Source organism: Motacilla alba, chromosome 8 (assembly GCF_015832195.1).
Source record: "Motacilla alba alba isolate MOTALB_02 chromosome 8, Motacilla_alba_V1.0_pri, whole genome shotgun sequence".
Lineage (NCBI taxonomy): Eukaryota > Metazoa > Chordata > Aves > Passeriformes > Motacillidae > Motacilla > Motacilla alba.
In genome coordinates this window covers 27,208,407-27,229,292 of record NC_052023.1, presented here as the reverse complement: position 1 = coordinate 27,229,292, position 20,886 = coordinate 27,208,407, and the positions used below count along the sequence as shown (strand labels likewise).

Sequence of the window (20,886 nt, the reverse complement as noted above, 5' to 3'; positions counted from 1 at the left end):
CAAGAGGAGCAGTAAATGATTAATGTCCCCTTGATTAACCGATGCTCAGTTTGCAAAGTGTTATTCTGGTTAAGAAGTGCAGACACAAAATCAGTGGAATTAATAAAGGAAGAACTCATCTGTGGAGACCCTTGTGAACAGGGAAACCATACTTAAGAGCAAGCAACAGTGAAGCACTGAATGCTGCTAACATGGACTTTGGGATCCAAAAACTCTTTTCAGAGGTAGTTAGATCCAGTTTTGCTTAGTTTGAGGATAATACAAGCAACACACAAATCGGGAAGAATTAAGACAGTGCATTAGCAAAAATATCACATGTCACAGTGAAAAGTCTCTAGAACTGCCTTCTATATTTCTAGCTTCTTTTTCATTATTTTCAGTAAGGCAGCACAAAAAATTTCAGCAGAAGGCAGACCTGAAGAAAATCATTGTAATGATCTGCAAATGAATCCATGCAGGTGGCATGCCTTCTCTCAGAATGACAAAGATTTGGGAAAAATATTTTAATATAATTTTATGTACAATGGCACACTTGTAAGTTCTGAGACAGGAATGACAACTGAAGCCTGAGTTTTGTTATTGCAAACAGACTACAGGGACTCTTGACACCAGCAGTCCCCAGCCTCACATGCCAAAAGCACATGTAAGAAAAAAACTAACAAAAACTAAGCCTGAGGATCCACACTGAATTTCCTGTGTAAACCTACACATCACACAGGGATGTAAAGAAAACTCAAATTTCCATGCACACTCCTGGAGGCATCAAGTGCTAGAGTCAAAAGTGCAAACACCCAAACCAAAATTAAGACGATCAAACCACCCTAGGACAGATTTTTAACAAGAAAGAGATGAGAAAGTCCCAACTGTTGCTGACTAAGAGCCTCCAAATCCATAGAATTAAGGACTTAGTACATCCACCAGCCTTGACTGCACCCTTGCTTTGTACAGTAAGGCAAAAACCAGACATTAGAGAAAGAGAAGTCAAAACTCCTCCCTTGTTGAATGCTGATTTTTTCACTCATCAACAAATACTGTTGAGAGAACATTTTAATGTATTTGGTTATTAAGCCACTAAGAAACACTAAGGACTTTTCTCAAAGAGGACACACAATATCTTAGTCTGGTTTGAAATTCAGCTTTCAGAGAGATGAGTACAGCCTTTAACAGTAAAACCTGGGACAGCAACATTTCAGCCATGTTCTCTGTAATTGTCCTTTTCTGAACATCATGCATCGATATGCACTGTTGCTATAGAAATGGTGCTACCAGGAGAAAATCTATCAGCCTGTGAATTGCCTGTCTGGTATGATCACTGCTGTGGGAAACTACAACGGGCATTTGGGCAAGAGAGCTGGAACTTCTGCCTGTGTCACCATCCCCTACACTCATTTATGGAAGTGTGTCAAGCCCAGGTAGACAACTTCAACATTCAAACAACACAAACCAGTTATTTATCAATCTGAGCATCACATTCACCACTTTTCCATATTTGTACCTCCCTTTGGAAGGGCGTCAGTATATCAGCCAACCCAGGAGAGAACACATGAAGACCCAAATACCCATCACCTAAAGTTAAATACCTTTCTCCAGCCAAAATCAGTCAGCAACCAGTGACCACCAAAGCATCTGCCTAATAAAACATGACACAAACCAAGTTACACAGAAACCTAGAAACCAAGTTATTTCAAATACAGGACTCCAACAGTCAGATGGCCTGACCATTTACCAGTGACCCACTCAAAGTGCTTGAAACTGTTGACCAAGAATACGTTTGCTTCAACTAATTCAGAGTGGATGTTTTCATGAAGGAGGACAGGGTATTTTTAAGATGACATCAGACTTTTTTTCTTGTTATCAGAATAGAAACTTATAGTAGACCACAGGGCAATGGTGTCTCTTTAGTCACTCAAGGTAGACAGGAATTTATTTGAAGGCCTGTAATTCTGGTAAACCCATTTATTGTTTGTTCACTAATGACACCAGTCCAGTCACCAGAAAAACCTCAATGTGATTTCAGGTAAATGGGCATTATAAACAAGAGCCCTGCCGGAGCCAATTCTAAGCCATCTATCTACATTATTGATGAAAGGATGTGCCCTAAAGAGGGAATGACATAATAAATATCTACAGAACTTGTGTAACTGATGCAGAATACAATGCTTTCCAGAAGACATCAAAAAGGCTCTGAGATGTAGCAGCACAAGCATTAATTTGAAGAGCATGGCTGGCAAAGAGTAAGAACCAGCTATACAAAATCATTTGTATACCTCTATGGGCAGTAAAGGCAAGCCTTAAATTCTTGTTACAAAACCAAGAGAAAGACACTGCAGGGGTAAGATTAATGACATGCCTTCGATACAGACTGTCAAGAAGGATTTTTAAGATTATTCCAGCACTATGAATTCAGCACAGTATGTTCACAAGTGATATCCTACCCAGCTACTTGGATATTTGAGCTATTCAGTGGATGACTGGATAATTACCACTCAAACATATCCTTAAGCTTATGAAACACAGCTGTGTCCATTTCTGCCAAATCAATGAAAGCAGACATTAAAGATTGATTTAAGTGCAGATATGTGCAAGCTGGAAACTTGGGTCCAAGAGTAATGACAGAGGTATTCCGTACACTATATAGTTGTGATGGATTTGAAGGAAAATGGTGTTTTCAATGTAAACTACTGATTTACAGCAGTTAACACTTTCCTTTTAAGGAAACCATGCCATCTGACATTTCATTTAGCTAAAAAAAGAGAATTATATTCAACTTTTTGTTAATCTTTTGACTGACAAAAAGTAAACCTAGAATGCTATAATGCAAGAAAGTGCGTGGCATGACAGGGCAAGCTACTACGAGTAGGGATATAAAACCCATTGTCATGGGACCACGAGGTGATGGTAACTTTATCTTTAAAAAGCTCACAGATTAGAACCTTCCAAAAGAATCCCCTATCTGCTACTCCACCAATACTAATAGCAAAAATCTCTGATCTTAGCAAAATGATTGGAAAATGCTTTGCTTCCTTTTCAGGTTCACCAAAACCATCACAGCAATAAAGTAACACAAAGCTCAGGGAAAACACAATTAGAAGAATTAAAGCAAAGACCCTCAGATCCTAAGACATCTACCAGTTAAAGATTCCTATTCTCCCTGGAAACTTCTGGCAGGAATCCTGCAGGAATTCTGTCCTAAATTTTGCACATTTTTTTTCTCCCTTCTGCAGAGAGGACATCTTTTGGTCCAGAATAACCAACAACACTGGCTTTTTCTGAAGCAACAGACATTGGTCATTCTGGACAAACCAATGGAAGCTAATTCTTTACCTCATCTAAATGAAAATACAACACTCCTTTGAGCCCTGCCATGCCCTGTATTGATGCCTTAAACCAAAAATCCAGTCCCATAAACATGTAGCTTAGCTAAGCATTTTTGCTCTCATGCAAGATTCACTTTGAATAGGAGGAAAAAACATGAAAGAAATGCCCATGACTAACACAGAGGACTGAAAGAGTCTGAGCAATTGTTTCTAAGTATTTGGAATGAGTAGCCCAAGTTACAGTTTGGACAAGGATTTGATACTGCTTTGTCATTACTGTCATTAAACTGTCCTTGATCTGGAGGTACAAGGAAATCTGTCAACATTACAAGGATGAGTGGATGCTGCACACGAAGAGGGAGCAGCCTTGCCTGAGCAACAAAAAAGCCCCAGTGAGGACAAAGCTGTGCTGGGAAACAAACTCAGCTGGGAGAGCTCAACAGGGAACCCAATTAAATATATGTGTGTGCGTGTGTGTGTGTATATATAAACTAAACTAATTAAGAGCTTTCAGTATTACCTCAAAGTCAAGATCATCCATATCATCAAACTAAAAAAACCAAAGCAAAACACAAATTAGTAATGCATTTCCCCATTCTACACTGGCAGGAAGCAAGTTGCCTCTTACCTGCTGAAAGAATGGCTGAAAAAGTCAATACCTTGGCTGCCCTTTGAAAACACTTTAATCTTTTAGTTTCATGTTCAGCTTGCCAAGTAGGGGAGGTTCATGCTGGTCCTGCTGTTATTTAAACATAAAAGAGAACCAGCCACATCATAAATAGGGTATTAGTACCTTACTGTTGAAATACCCTGAAGTCACCAGCCACAACATGGTTAGTGTGTTTTGGCAGGTGATATTTTTGAAACAGCTTTATCACTTAAAAGCAAAGCTATTTTAATGACCTATACAAATTTATCTTTCACTACCTCCGAGTCAGCCAACAAAAACTACCTAAGCAAAAACAGGCAACCCAGCTACTAATTTAAATGCAATATTCATATAGGGATTTACAGGGTCTTTCTGACAGAAGGATCTAGTCTGTTCACGAACAACAGAGCAGGGCTTTCCAGGAGAGTTGTGTGTGGCTAATAAACACCACTAATCTGGCAGAGCTGGCAAACACCAGACAGCAGGGCTGCTCTACCAGAGACTGCTGCATAAACCAGCCCCCTCACTGACAAATGAAGCCAATCCAACATCAGCTCACCCTGGGACCCAAGCAAATGCTCAACCCAGCCCCATAAGCCCCACACCCAAAAGAGAACACAATTCACAAATGGCATCTCCAGCCTAGGCGAGACTCCTTTACCCCTTCCATTATTTGCTCTCTGATTTTAAGTATTGTTAAGTATTTTAAGTATCAACATCATCAGCCTCCTCATCATCAGAGAAGATGCTGATTATGAATTCCAAAAGACAGCAATTTTTTCCCTGTAAGCAAAGCAAGTCTACCAGCTTTAGGAGAATCAGAAATACAGAAAGAGCAACAAAGAAACAATGATCAGCAAGTCTAATGATAAGATCATAGAAACACACCCTACTGCCCTGGGGAAAAAAGATATCCAATTCCATTAACAGGCTGGAACATAATAGGGAAAGATGACACCAGAGAAAGAGACAAGCAACAAAAACTTCAGTTGCTGAAGTCCATCACTTCTCCTCATCTTCCCTCCCTCATTTCAAGTAAAATCAAGAAGATATCCACGACATTCAGTACCAGACACAGAAATCCGACACCTGAAAGCAGCACAGAACTCTGGCAAATCCCAAGGCAGCAAGGGAAGCCTGCCTTTTCCTGGTCCCTGGAGAGATCTCACCTCTGTCCATGTCCTTTAACTCCACAACTGCCTGACTCTGTTTTCCATTTAAGATTATTACCTCATAAAAAGACACGAAGAAAAAGTAAGTACAATAATTTCCTAAGTCAGGAAAGTAAGAGCTACCTTTAAAAAAAACCCAGGTACAGCCGAAATAAAGGTCTAAACTCCTCTACAATATATCTTTGTTTACAAATGAGGGATTTAACAGAAGTTTTGTGGGTACAATAGCTTAGCAAGACATCTCTTACGTTTGTCTGATAAATAATGCAAGGAGCTATCTTCCCTTTTTAGCAGTATCACTTAACAGATGCCAACTGGATTTCTATGTCTGTCTAACAGTGCAACACAAAACCAGCACACCTCTGAATTGTATCAACATACAGATCTGCACAACAGATTTCACATCTTCCAAACCTAGCCTTCATAAAAAGACTTTGGCCTGAACAATGCCCTTTCAATTAATGTCTTTACTGTCTTATATGTGATACAATTCAGATCAAGAATTATTCTTCAACAAAACCACATCAGCCTCAAATCAATAGTACATATTGTCTACTCCTTTAAATCTAAACATGCATAAAAATTCATCCTGTTTTGCACACTTGCTAAGTTTTTCTATAAGTTCTGACATAATGTCACCTTAAATACTTTAAAACTTTTCATTGTACATACAAAAAAAAAAAAAAAGCAATGTGCAACAACACATACGTGGATATTTCTTTCCGCTCTCCCTCCCAGTAATATGGCATTCATGACCAAAACCAGAAGAAATTAAAACAGTTCCAGCTGCTGGTCTTGAACAGCTTTAGACCTCTCTTCTTAACAAACCCATTTCCCTGAATACCAGCTTATACACAGCTATAGAAATACCTCTTTGAAGAGAAATTAAATTGTCTTATCTGAAACATGAACTAGGTCCTAATTGAAGAAGCCTTCCCACCAAGACAGCTTCAGAAAAGAGTCAAGACTGACTTTTCAGAAGTATTAAAGGCAAGTCACAGCATGAACTACAGTTCAAGCTCTGTCATCACATAGACCCTATCCACATTTTAAAAAAAGCCAGCGAGTTAATTAAGTACAAGGGCAAGTCATTACATGCAGGCACTAAGGAAGCTGCTCACAAGCAGGTCCTAGACACTCCATCTGCTTACCTGCCAGTCCTCAAAGCTAAAGAAATATTGTACCTCAAAAGTAGCTTTTTTTGCTTCATATGGCTTTAATGTGCCTCCAGCTTTATAAAACACTGTACCTCTGGCAGGCATCTCCAGTGAAAACTTACCAAGCTTGCCTTTTTGTTTCATCTCCTGACTACAATTTGGTTAACATCATTTTCCTCTCTAAATTCCTTTAAAATTATTCCAGGTGGACACTCAGCCACTTTAATAGATACAGGGAGTAGAGCTGAACAACCTCCACAAATAAAATAATCTTTTGCCAGCATACCTACAGCTACCTAAGGGTATGAAAGATATTCAAAGAATCACAGTTTCACACTGTGCTGAGATTTGGTACTGCTACCTTCCTTTGTCCAATGTAACACTATATGTACTTGTTTAAAGCACCATTAAAAACATAGCAAGGCATATCATTATGAATACCAAAATCTATTATCAAAGAGCTACCTGGCAAAATCTGTTCAAAATAAATGCAAAATAGGCCCAGCCTAGGAGGGAAAAAAAAAATCCCCAAAGGAGGATTATAAAAAATTATGTATCATCAACAGAGCAAACAAGCAGCAATGCATGGTGAGCAAAGCCTTTTTCAAACACGAAATAGCAAAAACATTTCTACCACAGAGGGACATTTGCTCTTATACAAAGAACACAGGAAACAGTTTCCTAAGAAACCACACAGCTGACACCATCTGAATGACATATTAAAAGGTAATAATAATAAAGCCTTATAGCTAGGTAATGTTTAACCTCATCTTATCTTGAGGCAGACCTGCAAGGGCCAGGTTTTACCCACCCTAACAAACGCCTCAAGTTTCAGGCTGCTCACTGTCCACCACACTCATGCCTCTCAGAAGCAGAGGGTTCATGTGTAGTTAAGCAGAAATCTTGCTAATACTTTAGTAATTTTGCACTCTGAACTGCAGAAAATACTTGCAAATCACTTCAACTGCATGGAAGGACTGAAGTCAGTGGATTCTACTCTTACACATTATTCTTTTCCAAAATGCCTGTTGGCATAGTTCTGTAAAAGTCTGATCAATAATTGTATCGAAATTATTTAGAGGCACTTACCAGACAAGCCTGATGACTAATGACTAAACAAACTGGTCAGTCTAAAAGTACATGACTAATATTCTAAAAATACACGAGATAGCTGCCCCTTCTCAGGTAGACTTACCAATAAAGCACATGGGAAAAGTGGCTGTTGGCTGAGTGGTCTGGACCTGCCAGCAACAGCAGCGCTGTTCAGGTGCCCTTTACCCACACAGGGAAAGTTAATGACATGACAGTGGGAGAGGAAGTACAACAATATGAGTCAGCCACGTAACCATGTGCTTTATCAATACACTTCGTAATACCGAAGTTACTAATTAGTGACAGCACAAAACAGTGATGCAGTAATGGGAAAGGAAGCAGCTTGAATCTTTGGACCTTCTTATCTTTTACTGGTCTGGCACTTAGAATTTATGTGCATTTTGAAATCCACAATGAACACACAGGAAACTGTGCAATGCTACCAACATTCTAACACCTCACATCTGCAGATGCTTTTGGAATCCCCAAAATACTTTACAGACTCCTGGACGTGATCAGCTATATTACCAAGCTTCTACCAACACCATCATCACTCTCAACTCACTTCACCAGCCTGCTGTAAAAGATGCAACAATGGTAGAGTTTAGCTCTGTGCAAAATGGATTTTCAGAAGTGCCACAAGGATCCTAAAGTGCCTCAAATTTTTCTGCATAAAATCTGAAACAAAGTTTCAACTTTTATTTCAAGCTCCCAGACTTGCACATCCAGCTAGGGATTCGAGACAACCACTCCACAAGCTCAGCTAATAAACAACTGACATTTGATCCACTTTTGATTTCAGCCGGTTTATGGGAACTTGATTTTATACTTGTCAGTTGTCTCCACCACTAATGCTTTTTCATGTTCCTTTCTCTGCCATGACATTAGCCCAAGAGTTTGTATAACTGAAGTGAACAGTTTGGGGGAAGTATCAAACTGAAAAAGAAGGCAAGGGCCAGGGGGAAGTTTAACTTCTTAGCTGAGTAAGTTTCCTGCAGCTCTCTCTGCTGCATTATCTCTATTTCTGCCAATACAGAGAAAGAAGTGAGCAGTCAATAAAGAAGCTGTCTCACTGCACATGGGGTCACAACCTAATTCAATTACAAACCAACTTAGATTAGTTACAACTGTGGAGGACCCCGAAGTTATCAAGCAAGCAACAGAAATTCAGAGGAATTAGAAGATTACACAAACAACCTGGCAATAAAACAAGTGGACTAGAAACAACCATTTACAGAGTTTATAGATTTGACTTTTACACAGAACTCACAAGTCTATCTGTGCTTACACATCTCCTCAGACAAATTCATATATGAAGCTAATAAAGAAAAACTACAAGTAGAGATGAGACCTTCAGCTTTTCACTGGAGGCTTCTGCCTGCCTACACATTAGTCTGAAAATTATGTATCACAGAAGAAAATGTGTTTTGTACTAGTCCTGTTTATTCACTTATTAGTCTGAGTCCAGTCACTCTGTGACATTATACCACTAATTCTAAATCTAAATGAAAATATAATACTAGAGTCTAGACAATTACCCCAAACCCTGGGCACATTAATAATGTGATAAAAGCAATCCAATTTACAAACTGCATTAAGATCACTTTTTTCAGGATCTCTGCCAGTTTTATCCAGCCACTTTATCTAAGAAATACACCTTCAACTTCAGAAAAAGATCAATATCCTCCTTCCCCAGCACAATCAATCTGAGCCCATTTCAATGAGAGCAGATTTCAAAGTCTCCAAGCTGCCCCTTAATGAATAAAGAGGGAGGCACAAATCAAACAACTTTTAATGCCACACTACCACAGCAATGGTCAGAGCATGGACAGCCAGACCTAGGTCACTTCAGACTTAATTGATTGCTGCCGATAGCACAGTTCCATTAAAGAGGAAAAGAGGTGACACATACACATCCCAAAGCCCAAGTAACACTGAGGCAGCTCCAAAGCCAGCAAAGCCTTCTGCACCACATTCTGCATCCAAATCACTTTAAAATGGAATTACACTCAAGCTTCTCCTCTGCAAACCCTGTTAGCCATTTCTTCTCTGAGCACTTCAGCCCTCAGACAGCTGATGGACACACAGGACAAGCAGTGTAAGCCAAGAGATTCGTGAGCTCCAAGAAATTAATAAATTGGGCCAACCACTTTTTGGCAGAGGAGCTCATAGCAAGCTCCACAATCAAATTCCCTTGCTGGCAGTTCTGCTTATGCCTCGGTCATGCTGGTTTCAGCTCCTTAACTGACCCAGGCTTGTTATAGTTCCTCACTTGCATTAGGAACTCCACTACTATCTAAAACCCACGGGAGGAAGGGCAAAGACGACTTCCAGTCAAACTTTCCAGGTCTAATCAGCTGGGGGGGGGGAGTGGTCTCAGTCTTCCAGTCAAAGACTTAAAAAATTATTTTACTGATTTTACTGCTTCAATATGATTGCTGAGAACAAGTAATAAACGTGAGTCACCAGAGGGCACTAACGCTTCTACCAAATGGCAAATGCAGCCCTTCAATTAGGGAGGCTGATAATTACATCCACATCATCATGTATATTTTATCTGGATTGAACTTCAGCCAGCTTGTTCTAATCCATGTTCAAATCTCAACTACATACTGATGAGGCACTGAGCTACATTAACTGTTGTGGTCACACTTGAAATACATGGGACAGACTCACAGTCTCCTCAGACAGACCAGGAAAAATAGGGCAGGCACACGTTCACAGGCCATCTCAAGTCTCCCTTGCCTATAGAATGTATGTGCATGTTTAAATACAAATGAAATTCTGAAACAGGCAAGAAGAACAGGCCACAAGTCCTGCATCTCAAAGAAATAGAATAAATAACTATTCTTAGGAGTTTGAATCGAGATCTATCCTATCATAGGGGACCTCAAGCAACATCAGTCTGCAGAAGAGAAAAGGGAAAGGCTTCCCCTTGACCATCATGCAGCAATGGATGTGTTGTTCTCTCAAGTCTGGCATCAAATCAACTGCCATGTTACAGCCTTTATCTTCAACACAGGAGGCTGCTCTTTACCTGAGAAACGGGCACGTTTTTAAACCACAAATATGATGCTCAGGAGGGGCTGATAAGAGAGTTTCTTGATATTCTGACCAAGCAGCTCTAGAGCTTCTCAGTGCCAGCCAAAGGTGTGCCAGGGAGTTTCAGGGGAAGGAAACCTTGACTTGTTGATGACAAAGAGCCAAAACACACCTAAACAGTGCAGACCTATAGAAACAAGGGCAAAGCCTCCAGGCCCTGCAAGGTACACAGCTGCTTCTCTTCCCAGTTTTACCTAAGCTGTCATTCTTGTAAGTCAGGACTGTAGGACAACAAAGCCATGGGAAGAGAAAGGGAATCCTATCCTTATGGAAAAGTACACCTTACCACCCAGCTGTTGTTTGTCTGCGCTGAAGTTACTGACATGTAAATAGCTACAGTGACAAAAAGGCTGGGGTAGGAAGCACTCTGTGAGCAAACTCAGGGGATCTCCATGGGTTCAAGGCAGACACCACTTGTAGCACATGACCGTCAACAACCCATCTGGAAGCCGCGGGGAGTTCTGAAAACACCAGCTGAGAGTGTACCAGAGCGGCACACCTCAGAGCAGTGAGTCCAGGAGAGTAAAGATCAACCTTATATGCAGGTCAGGAGCACTGCATTTTAAAATACTTCATGGTGACTCACTAGACTTCCCAGTGTTTTACTTGCTGTACTGTAAGATTTAGCAAACAGGTCCCTTTCGAGAGGAACTCTCCTATGAACTGAAATACAGACTGGGAACAGCTTCCCTTGGCCACAAGCCACTTCAGTGCCCATCATTTGTGCCATTCTAACTCCTGAGTCACAGCCAGCAGCTCCAGTGTTCACAACACACCACGATTCAGGATACACCCTCCCTGTTTAGGGCTCTGGGCCACCCTCTCCCTGCTCCCCACCTTCTCCTGACAGCTCCTCCTGACTGCAGAGCCCTCCCACACCTCACCCTGCCTTGCTCCAGCTCCCATCTCGGATGGCCCCATCCTGCTGGGCAGAAGCCCAGGTGGGACCAGCTTGCCCACAGCTAGGACTCCAACGCCATTCTCCCTAGAATCCTACAAGGCTTTTATGGATCTTTGTAAAACAAAAAGGGTTGCGGTCACACATTCCAGGGGACTGTGCATACAGAGAATCTACTTAACAAGCCCAACTGCAGCATTAAGACACACTCACTTCAGCAGTCTTTTAAGGTGATTAATTCATAAACAGACCAAACATGAAGCCCACAAAGCTTCTGTTCATGCAGTAATATGACACATATACTTATATTAAAAGATGATTCCCACTGCAGCAGTTCCAGGTATTTAAAGGCAAAGATTTTTAACAGAAATCTTTCATTATTTTGAAAATACATTTCTAAGTCTGTTTTCTAACAAGAGCTGTAAAGCAATACTTAGAAGAGAAATATATCATGCCTTTGGTGGCTTATTTTTTGAAAAAATGCAACCAATTACACTCCCCACCCCTAAAGGATATTTTCAACTCAGCTTTAGTTATTGAATGAAAGGAGGAGCTCAAATGACTCAGCTTCAAGCAAATATAAAGGAAAAGATTAACCCCTAATCTGAATGCAAAAAAAAATAGTGGAACAAACTGATTAAGATGGAGGTGTGGCTTGTCAATTCAAATCTTTTGATAGTCAAACACATCAAGCAGAACATTAGCACACTATGACTGCATCACTTTTCTGTAAAGAAGTAATTTTGTGAATTTCAGTCAATTTCAAAAAATCAAAGTTTCAAAAATCCCAGTCATTCAAAAAATCACAGTCAATTTCAAAAAATCAAAGTTTACACAAGCGGTTGTAGTTAAAGTTAGCCTTGTGTCTTCATTCTTGTTCCTTAGTGCTGAGCAGCACAAAGGTCAATGAAACATCTAAACACTGGCATTTTAATCTACAGTCACAAGGCAAGATAGAAGTGTAAAAGGGAAAGGCCATTCCAAAATTCTGCAGGAAAACCCCCACAGGAAAAAAACCAAAAAAAAACCCCAAACAAAACCCACTGGTGAGTAAACAGGAAAACCTCACGAAGGGTTTTTTCTTGGGGAGGAGCATTGTCTCCGCTGGACTGAGTTAAACATTGCATATTAAAATGCAGCAAAATAAATCACAAGGTAGAACATTTCACAAGGGGACTTCCAGACACCAAGGGACCGCTGTACATCCTCCACGCGAATTCCCAAGCGCTTGTCCCCCATCTCAGCCAAGCCACACCAGCATCTCAGTGCAGAACACACCCCCAGCTGTGCTGGGAGGAGGGTTTCATTCCAGACTAGCCGGAGTGCTCCTGTGCGTGCAGCCCAAACTCCAAACACAGATGTCACCAGAGGGCACCCTCTCAATTCCAGTGACCCAGCTTTAGCCAACTTCTGAGCAGGACTGCAGACAGCCCACGAGCAGGGATGTGCAGAGGCTGTGGAAAGCAGGAATAGTTCTGCTTCTGCAAGGAATTTCCTTTAAAAAAGGTCCGCCATCAAAATTTAAAGGAAAAAAAAAATTTACTTATGTAGCCCAGAAATGTAAAATATTTTCCAGAGTAATCAGAGACATTGCTAGAAAAAAAAATCACTATCAACTTCTGTACAATATTATGCTGTGGCATTTGATGGTGCGAACTCATTCCAGCTGTTCTGGCATCCATGTGGATCATGTCAGCTCCCAAAAGCAGGGCCCAAGGCAGTCCAGCTCATGCAGAGGTGCCTATGGAAATCCTTTGGCTCTGCTATCAGATACTACACCTTACAATAATACACACACACACAAAAAAGCATGAGTAGTTCTCAAGCTTTGGTCCATGTATTATTTCCAATGCCCTGTTGAGAGTTAATAATGTTTTAAAACGAACACCTGATAAGTTGAAGTTCAGTAAATAAAATTATGCACAACCAATAAAACATGCAAGAGGTCTATACACCAAAAAGGGTCTCAAACTACCAGTTGGCATGAACAGAATGTTATACCCATTTTGTTTAGAAATAAACACCACCACAGTACAACTAAAATGAAGTCAGCTGCAGAAGCAAGCAGTGAAAAGAGAAAAATAGGAAATAATCATTGTGCATCCCATATTTTCCAATACTGAGAAAACCTAAAAAGCTGTAGAGCTATCAAACATTTGATTGCCTGATTATCTACCGATCCCATTTGAAAAGAAATAGACTCCACCTCTTCTAGCTATCTGTGATTGCAAAGCTCTTTAATTCAGCAAAGGCACAGAAGGAGGGGTGCAGGAATAAGAGCTATGCAAAAGCACCTTTTTTTCAGTACAGGGATCTCTCCAATAGTGTCAGTATAGGAAACCTGCAAATAGAGATATACATCCACAGAATTTCACCAGGCCTGCAACTACTATTAAACCCACAGGGCAAGTTACTCCAAAATATTACCTGTCATCACCACTCATCATGGTTTGACATATATCTACAGAACTGCCTTTCCAGCATCTGCTGCCAGGAAAGAAATAATGCTAAACATGCCTCATGTCTAATAAACAGCATCTATTTGTCCATCCTCTAAAGCAGATTCCCATCTACTGGACAGCAAATGCTCTGAAATTACCCTGGTTTACATGAAAGTGGTGCGATGTGGTGTTCATCCTCTTCTCACAGCCACTGTCCACTGTCTCTCATATCCTCATCCCTGTGCGCTGCCCTGTCCTTCGTGTCTGCATCCCAGTCCCTCGTGTCCCCATCCCTGTGCGCTGCCCTGTCCCTCGTGTTCCCATCCCTTCATGCTGCCCTGCCCCTCGTGTTCCCATCCCTTCATGCTGCCCTGGCCCTCGTGTTCCCATCCCTTCATGCTGCCCTGTCCCTAGCGTCCCCATCCCTTCATGCTGCCCTGTCCCTAGCGTCCCCATCCCTTCATGCTGCCCTGTCCCTAGCGTCCCCATCCCTGTGCGCTGCCCTGTCCCTCGTGCCCCGCTGGCGGGGCCCATCCCTGGGGCAGGACCGATGGATAGCGGTATCTCTCCGCCACAGCCTCCGCTCCGCCCCGGCCGCCCTCCGGCCCCCGCGGTGCCCCACGCGCGGACGCGGCTCTGCCCGTCCCCACGCACCGACACCCCCGTCCCTGAGGGCTCCACAGACAGCAAGGGCGGGTGTCCACGTTACAACCCACTCTTCAGCCCCGCAAGCAGCCACCGGGGGGGGCGAACATCTCTCCCCAAGCCCCGCAAGCCTCCGTCCCGCAGCCGGGCTGGTGCCCCGCCGCGAACACACCGGCGAGAGGGGGCTCCGCTCCTCGCCACCCCCGTGCGAGGAGGAGGAGGAGGAGGAGGAAGAGGGGCTGGAGGAGGAGAGGGCGGCAGGTGGGCGGCGGAGCCCCGGGGGGGGCCGGGACCCTCCCCGGATCTGGGAGGGGACGGAGCGCCTCCAATCCCCGGCCGGCAACAGCCCTGCAAGGCCCGGCGTGCGAGCCGGGGTGAAGCCTCCTTTCTTCTCTCCTCCTCCTCCTCTGAGGAGCCGGACAATGAGCCCCGCGGAGGCGGGCGCCGGCTCCCTCCTCCTCCTCCTCCTTCTCCTCCTCCTTCTCCCTGCCGCGACAGCGCAGCTCACCTGCGAGAGGGGGGATGGATGGCGGCGGGGCGGCCGCTCGGAGGTGCTGCCGGAGGGGCTGCGGTGTCTGCGCGGGTCCCTGCGCGCCGCCGGCTCCGCAGGCGCGGGGCGGCCGCGGCCACACTGCCCCACACACACACACTCACTCACTCACTCACACACACACTCACACACACACACGGCGTGGGGGGGGGCGCCCGCCCCGCCCGCGCATGCGCGCAGAGACCCCTCCCCGGCCCGCCTCCTCCCGGCGCCGCGCGCGGGCTGCGCACGCGCCGCCTCAGCGCCGCCCGTGCCGCCCGCAGCCGGCGCTGAGCGCGGGGAGGCGCGCGCCCGCTCCCGCGCGGCGGCTGTGGGGCTGGGACAGGGCGGCGGGGCCGGGCTGTGAGCGGCACCCCCGCCTCAGACCGCACCAGGCGACTCGATGCCACGTCCCGAAACACCTGCGGGGACGGTGAACCCGCCGCCTCCCTGGACAGCCTAATTACAGAATCCTGGTGTTGAGGTTGGAAGGGACCTCAGGACATTATCCAGTCCGACGGAGCGGGTGACGCAGGAACGCGTCCAGGCGGATTTGGAATGTCTCCTAGAAGGGAGGCTCCACGCCCTCCCTGGGCAGCTGTTCAGTGGCCTGTCACCCTCACCGCAAAGTTCATTTACATTTATATCGTCGCCCTTTCTGTGAGGGAGCTCCTGCCGCTGTCCAACCCAAACCTCCCCTGGGCAGCTCAGGACCATTCCCCCTCGTCCTGTCCCTTGTGCCCTGGGAGCAGCGCCCGACACCCCCTGGCCCCACGCTCCTGTCAGGGCCTCGTGGAGAGCGAGAAGGTCCTTCCTGGGGCTCCTGTAATCCAGGCTGAGCTCTCCGTGAGGCGTCGCTCCCTAACGAGAGAAAAGACAACGGGGGCAAGGAAAGGAACTGGCCCCAAAATAACAACTATTACATTGACAGGAGCTCCGTTCTGGAGGGATGCAGTGCAATGACTTTTATCATTTCCTTCTCTGCTCTCACAGTCGTTAGGGAATAATCAGCTTATGGGGGGAAAGCAAGGCCTTCAAGGTGTTGGCACCATTTCTGGAGTGAAAGCCCTCAGAAAACCACAAGGTTTTGCAAGAGTTGCTCTACAGTCACCAGAGCTGGCAGTGCTACCGTGGTGGGGACAGGAGCTGGCATCGCCACCTTCCCATCCACAGCCAGGCAGTCTCCAGCCCCAGTGAGTTATTGCAATAATTAATAGCTACCATTTATACGTATTCTGAATGCTTTGAAAGCAATGCCTAATCGCATTAAATTGTGAATTGACTTGTTTTCATTCTGTCGTGGAGTTAAGACACTCACTGCTTCCTTCACATCCATGGGACATGGAGTTGATAATTTGCTCCTATACTGGAACTGCTGCCATTGGATCTGTGGCCACCTGCTATGGTATTTAATGAAATATAGAGCCACCTGCTATGCAGAATGCCTGATTTTTATTAGACTTGCAGTCTGGTGAGAATACAGGTACTATGATCCAGATTAAACAAGTCCAGCAGGCTGGGAAGAGGGTACTAGCTTTTAAACCTGTGACAGGGAAATAAGGCAGGCAGGATTTGTGAAACTGCAGGCACAAGTTTGACAACAAGCAAAGAAAAGCATTGTTTTTAGGTACAGTGCCATTTCCCCAATTTTAATAAGACTTTGTGCCTGAGAGAACATTGTTCCCTCTTGTTTTGGTTTTTTTTTTCTTTTTCTTTTTTTTTTGCCATAGTATCTAATACAGTATCAAATTCATTCTGAACCAGAATAAATGAAAGGAAAATAAAATGCCAAATGCCATCCTGCTGCAAGGTTTTCAGCAGGTGAGTCAGTGGATGGAAAGAATGCTCCACCATATTTGGAAGCACAACAATTTGTAATACAGAAATAAGAAAATATTACAAAATCATGCCATTTTTAAGGTTGAAAATGAGCTCTAAAATAATCGACAAATAAGAGAAAAAAAGTAGTAGTAAAAACACCTCAGAAGGAGGAAAGAATGGGATGCTTTTTGTAAGCTATTCTCCTTCCCTAAAGCAGGAGACAAACTACTTTATCTTGTAAAACAAGCTTAGGGGTGTATATATGGATTAGGTGACAAATTTTCAAAGAGATTTTACAATCCTCTCACTAAATGCTTCCTGAAAAACTGCCTAATGGGTTTTGAGGAAAAAAGCAATGTCACAGACCCAAAACTAACGGAGATTGAACACGGAGTCATTCATAATCATGGTGAAAATCCAAAAGAGTAAGATGTTTCTAGTTTTGTTGTAAATACCCTTAAAATAATCTAGAAAAAAAAAGTGGTACAGAAGGAGACAACATTTTTAGGGGACACAACATTACTCTGAATTTTGGGGCAGCTGGTGAAGATACTTGGAGTGACCCAGCTGTGTAGGAAGAAAATATAGTGACATTCAGTATTGATAAATAATCACCAGTACAATGCAGATACTGGAATCAAGAATTCTGAGCAGGCATCACAGAGGGGTCCAAACCAAAGGAAATAGTTTCAGAAATACTCAGGCAGTGCTTCAGTAGAAATCTCTCCTCAGTTTATGGACAGTCATGCTCACAACACATCAAGAAACAAAATGAGACAACCAGAAAATGGTGTCTGTCTTGCCTTCATTTCATACAAAAAAAAGTTTTACAGAATGAGCAGGGAGGAGAATGTACATTAGACTGTGAAACTGAAATGCCCAATTCCACTCAAGTTTTACACCAGAGCCCCACATGTAGCTGCTTTTCACTGGCAATCCCAGAATCTTTTCCAAGAAACCACCTTACAATACTCACTTGCCAACTCTATACACATACATGGATAGAGTTGATGATGTTCCTTAGTATTTTACAGGTACACATCTTCCCCATTTCCCTAAATATTCCATTTAAAATACATTATTAGTGGAATAATAAATTTAAAATACATTATTGGTGGAATGTTGCAGCGGCGCTGCTACATATTCAAATCATAAGAAGCAGCGAAAAGAGGAAATGACTAGATGAAAATATGTGGCCAAATAGTCAGTTGTAATGAAGAAAGCTGCTGTCAAAAATAACAGGAAACTGCTGTCCCTTGTGACGGGCAGCTTGTGAGGGAATGAACCTGAACCAACGCGGCCATGGGAATTGCTGTGAGTGAGCACAGCAGCAAATCTTACAGCCCACAGGACGCCACACGTGCCATCGCCAGCTCTCACCTGACAGAGCGAATTTAGGGATGGTATTTGTCTGGCCAGCTTGCAGTATTCTTCTGAGTAATTATTTACTATGGATCTCAGAGGTTCTTTTTTGGACATCAGTATCCCAGATTTTATTAGGAATGATTATTTTTATAATTCACTGCCCAACAAGCTGCATCTCCCTACAGGACTGTAACCAACGTCACTGTACCCAACCCTCCCAAATTACAGAGGATATAACATTTCCTTTTGAAAGCAACATCTTGCATCTGCAACATAATCTACCAATTGAGAGGAGGAAATTTATCAGTCTATTTTTAATTTCACACATGAAAACCATTTTTCCATCAGGCAGCACTAAAGGTGAGTGCTTCCACACACAAACTGCAATGTGCCTGTAATGAAATGTTGACATTGCAATCCAGGGCACTTGTTGATGTAAATTTTAAGTCTATAAAAATGCCAGCAGCAGCATAAATAACAGTTTATTATATTCTTTCATTAACAGAAGGTAGCATAAGCAATTTAGAATAGAACATTCCTAATGTAAGTTACTTTAATGTAATCGGCTTTACTTGTGTAGATTATAACGCAGATTATTCTACACCATGTAAGAAAAAAGGAGAAATAGTACTTTATTATGAGTGCACATGCCATGCTCTGGGATTAAAACTATACATTTATAATATATAACGAATATTTTATATATATATTATGTATTCATAATATATAATAACTATCCATATAAAATCAAATTTATTTTCCTGCCTTTCATCCAAGGTTCCTCAGTACTGCAGAAAAGTACTCAGGAAGTACTTTTTTATCTTGTAACAAATGATTTGAAATAGTATCTCTTACATTTTGGTTAACTAATTACTAATTGTTCAGCACTAAGTGAAGTTCTTCCATCATTGCCTGAAACAGTTACTACCATAAAAAATCATCAGTTAAAATCAATTTGATATAAGATGTCCCAGCTGGAGGTCTGCTAAAGTATTTAGTTGCCTAAGGAATGAGAATATAGTAGAAAATATTTTATTTATATAACTGGTAAATGTTATTTTCTATTCTTACTCTTTGACTAAGTTATTCTGGGAGTCTGACTGCACTTTATTCACACAAGTACATCAGGGTGAGAAACACTAAAGAAATGCAAAATATTGCTAAATTTACTTGTCAACTTATGAAAAGAAAATGGTATAATTTTTTGTTGAAACTGCGTAATCATTTCTCACAATTGCAGCACGGTTCTGGTATCTGCCACCTTAATTCTGTTATTGCCTCATTTTAGAGTGCTTACCTATACAGGTCTTTTATAAATGCAGTGCCATCAATATTAATTGTGCAATTAATATCCAGGTTCTAGTAAGGTGCATAATCTGTGACATTTACACCTACACACTTCTACTTTTTGATCTGTGATCCTGTGTGATGTCTTTGCCTTCATTACAGGGAAAATAGGAGTCAGAATTGGATAAATATAACATTGCTGTAACTATCACCTTCTTCCTCTTTCCTTTTGGAGGATGTTTTTGCTTAATACATAATACACCTATATTAGCTTCTACCCCTTAATAAGGAGGATGTGCTTTCTGCTTCAGTCATACAATGACATTTTCAGTCCTCTCAGTTAAATTTGAAACCAAGCATAAAAAAAAAATATTTTAATTGATAAAAATGTCTGTACCAGAGAAATTTGGTCCAAACAGACACTAGACACCCTATGAGTTTAGAGTTTAGATCTGGAGGAGAAAAATATTACTAAGAATGCTGTGCTGGAGAGTCGATGGATGTTTCACAGCTCCTCTCACTCACTGTGTTCAGCTGATGTGCTAATATTTGCTCCCAAAGGTGTTGTGGTTAACGCCAGAACACCTCCTTAGGCTCACGCCTCTGCTTGTTTCTCATTTCCCTCAACCATGAAGCGAGGAGCTGGAATTAGAACAACACAAGAGCACTCTGAACCAGCTTGGGGTTTTTCTTAATATTTTAAAAATCACAACTTTATAAAGAGTGCGTCCAAGCAGCAGCTTCTGAACTCGCCCAAGCATATATGTAAATATATATCTATTTACATGTAAAGCCAGTATACACACACACACAGCCGCTTTAAGAGGACTTCCTCTACTTCTGCAAAACACTGTTTTCCCAAGGTCAGCAGAGGCTCTTCCGCACGTCTCGGCAGCGAGGAAGCTGCCCACGTTATTTCCTCGCTGTCTCTCACACAACCTATGGATTTTTCCACAGAAAGAGAAGGCTGTTCTTTCTGTGCTGCCTTCCCACGCTGCAGATGTAGGAACTCAAACCGTGCTCTCTGTTTGAGCTGTTTGCGACAGGCTGGCAGCACCTGGGAGGGAGCCAGAGGCAAAGCCCGGATTGGCAGCACCGAGGCTGAATGCAGATGTCCTTCTTTTTCCTGCTTCCCTGGTACATCACCAGAGACAGCACATCACCACTGGTAAACTGCTTAAAAGGAAGCAAGCACCAATTGTATGTCGTATAAATATCTATCTACACATTTTCCAAAAAGGATGGAGATGCTGGGGTGCCTGCATGATTTATGCACAGTATGGAAGTAGCACAAACACGATGATTTACAACAGGTTTTAATGACCATCTGAAGGGGAAAGATACCAAATATGGTCAACAGCAACTGTTAATTGAAACAAGTCATATTTCATCTATGTAAACAAAGTAATGA

The 20,886-nt window shown here is 42.7% G+C and overlaps 1 protein-coding gene across 3 annotated transcripts in view; it reads right to left on the bottom strand.

The window, feature by feature from the left end:
* The window catches only part of RALGPS2 (Ral GEF with PH domain and SH3 binding motif 2), a 109,837-nt gene extending 94,636 nt beyond the window's left edge, over positions 1 to 15,201 (bottom strand). For 2 of the 3 annotated variants that reach the window (XM_038143947.1, XM_038143950.1), the window contains exon 1: positions 14,982 to 15,201. The gene's annotated coding sequence lies outside the window, so the exon portion shown is untranslated. Of the gene's footprint in view, positions 1 to 14,482; positions 14,866 to 14,981 lie in introns of those variants that run through there. The other variant, XM_038143948.1, reaches the window with a different exon arrangement.
* Positions 15,202 to 20,886: the final 5,685 nt, after the last annotated feature.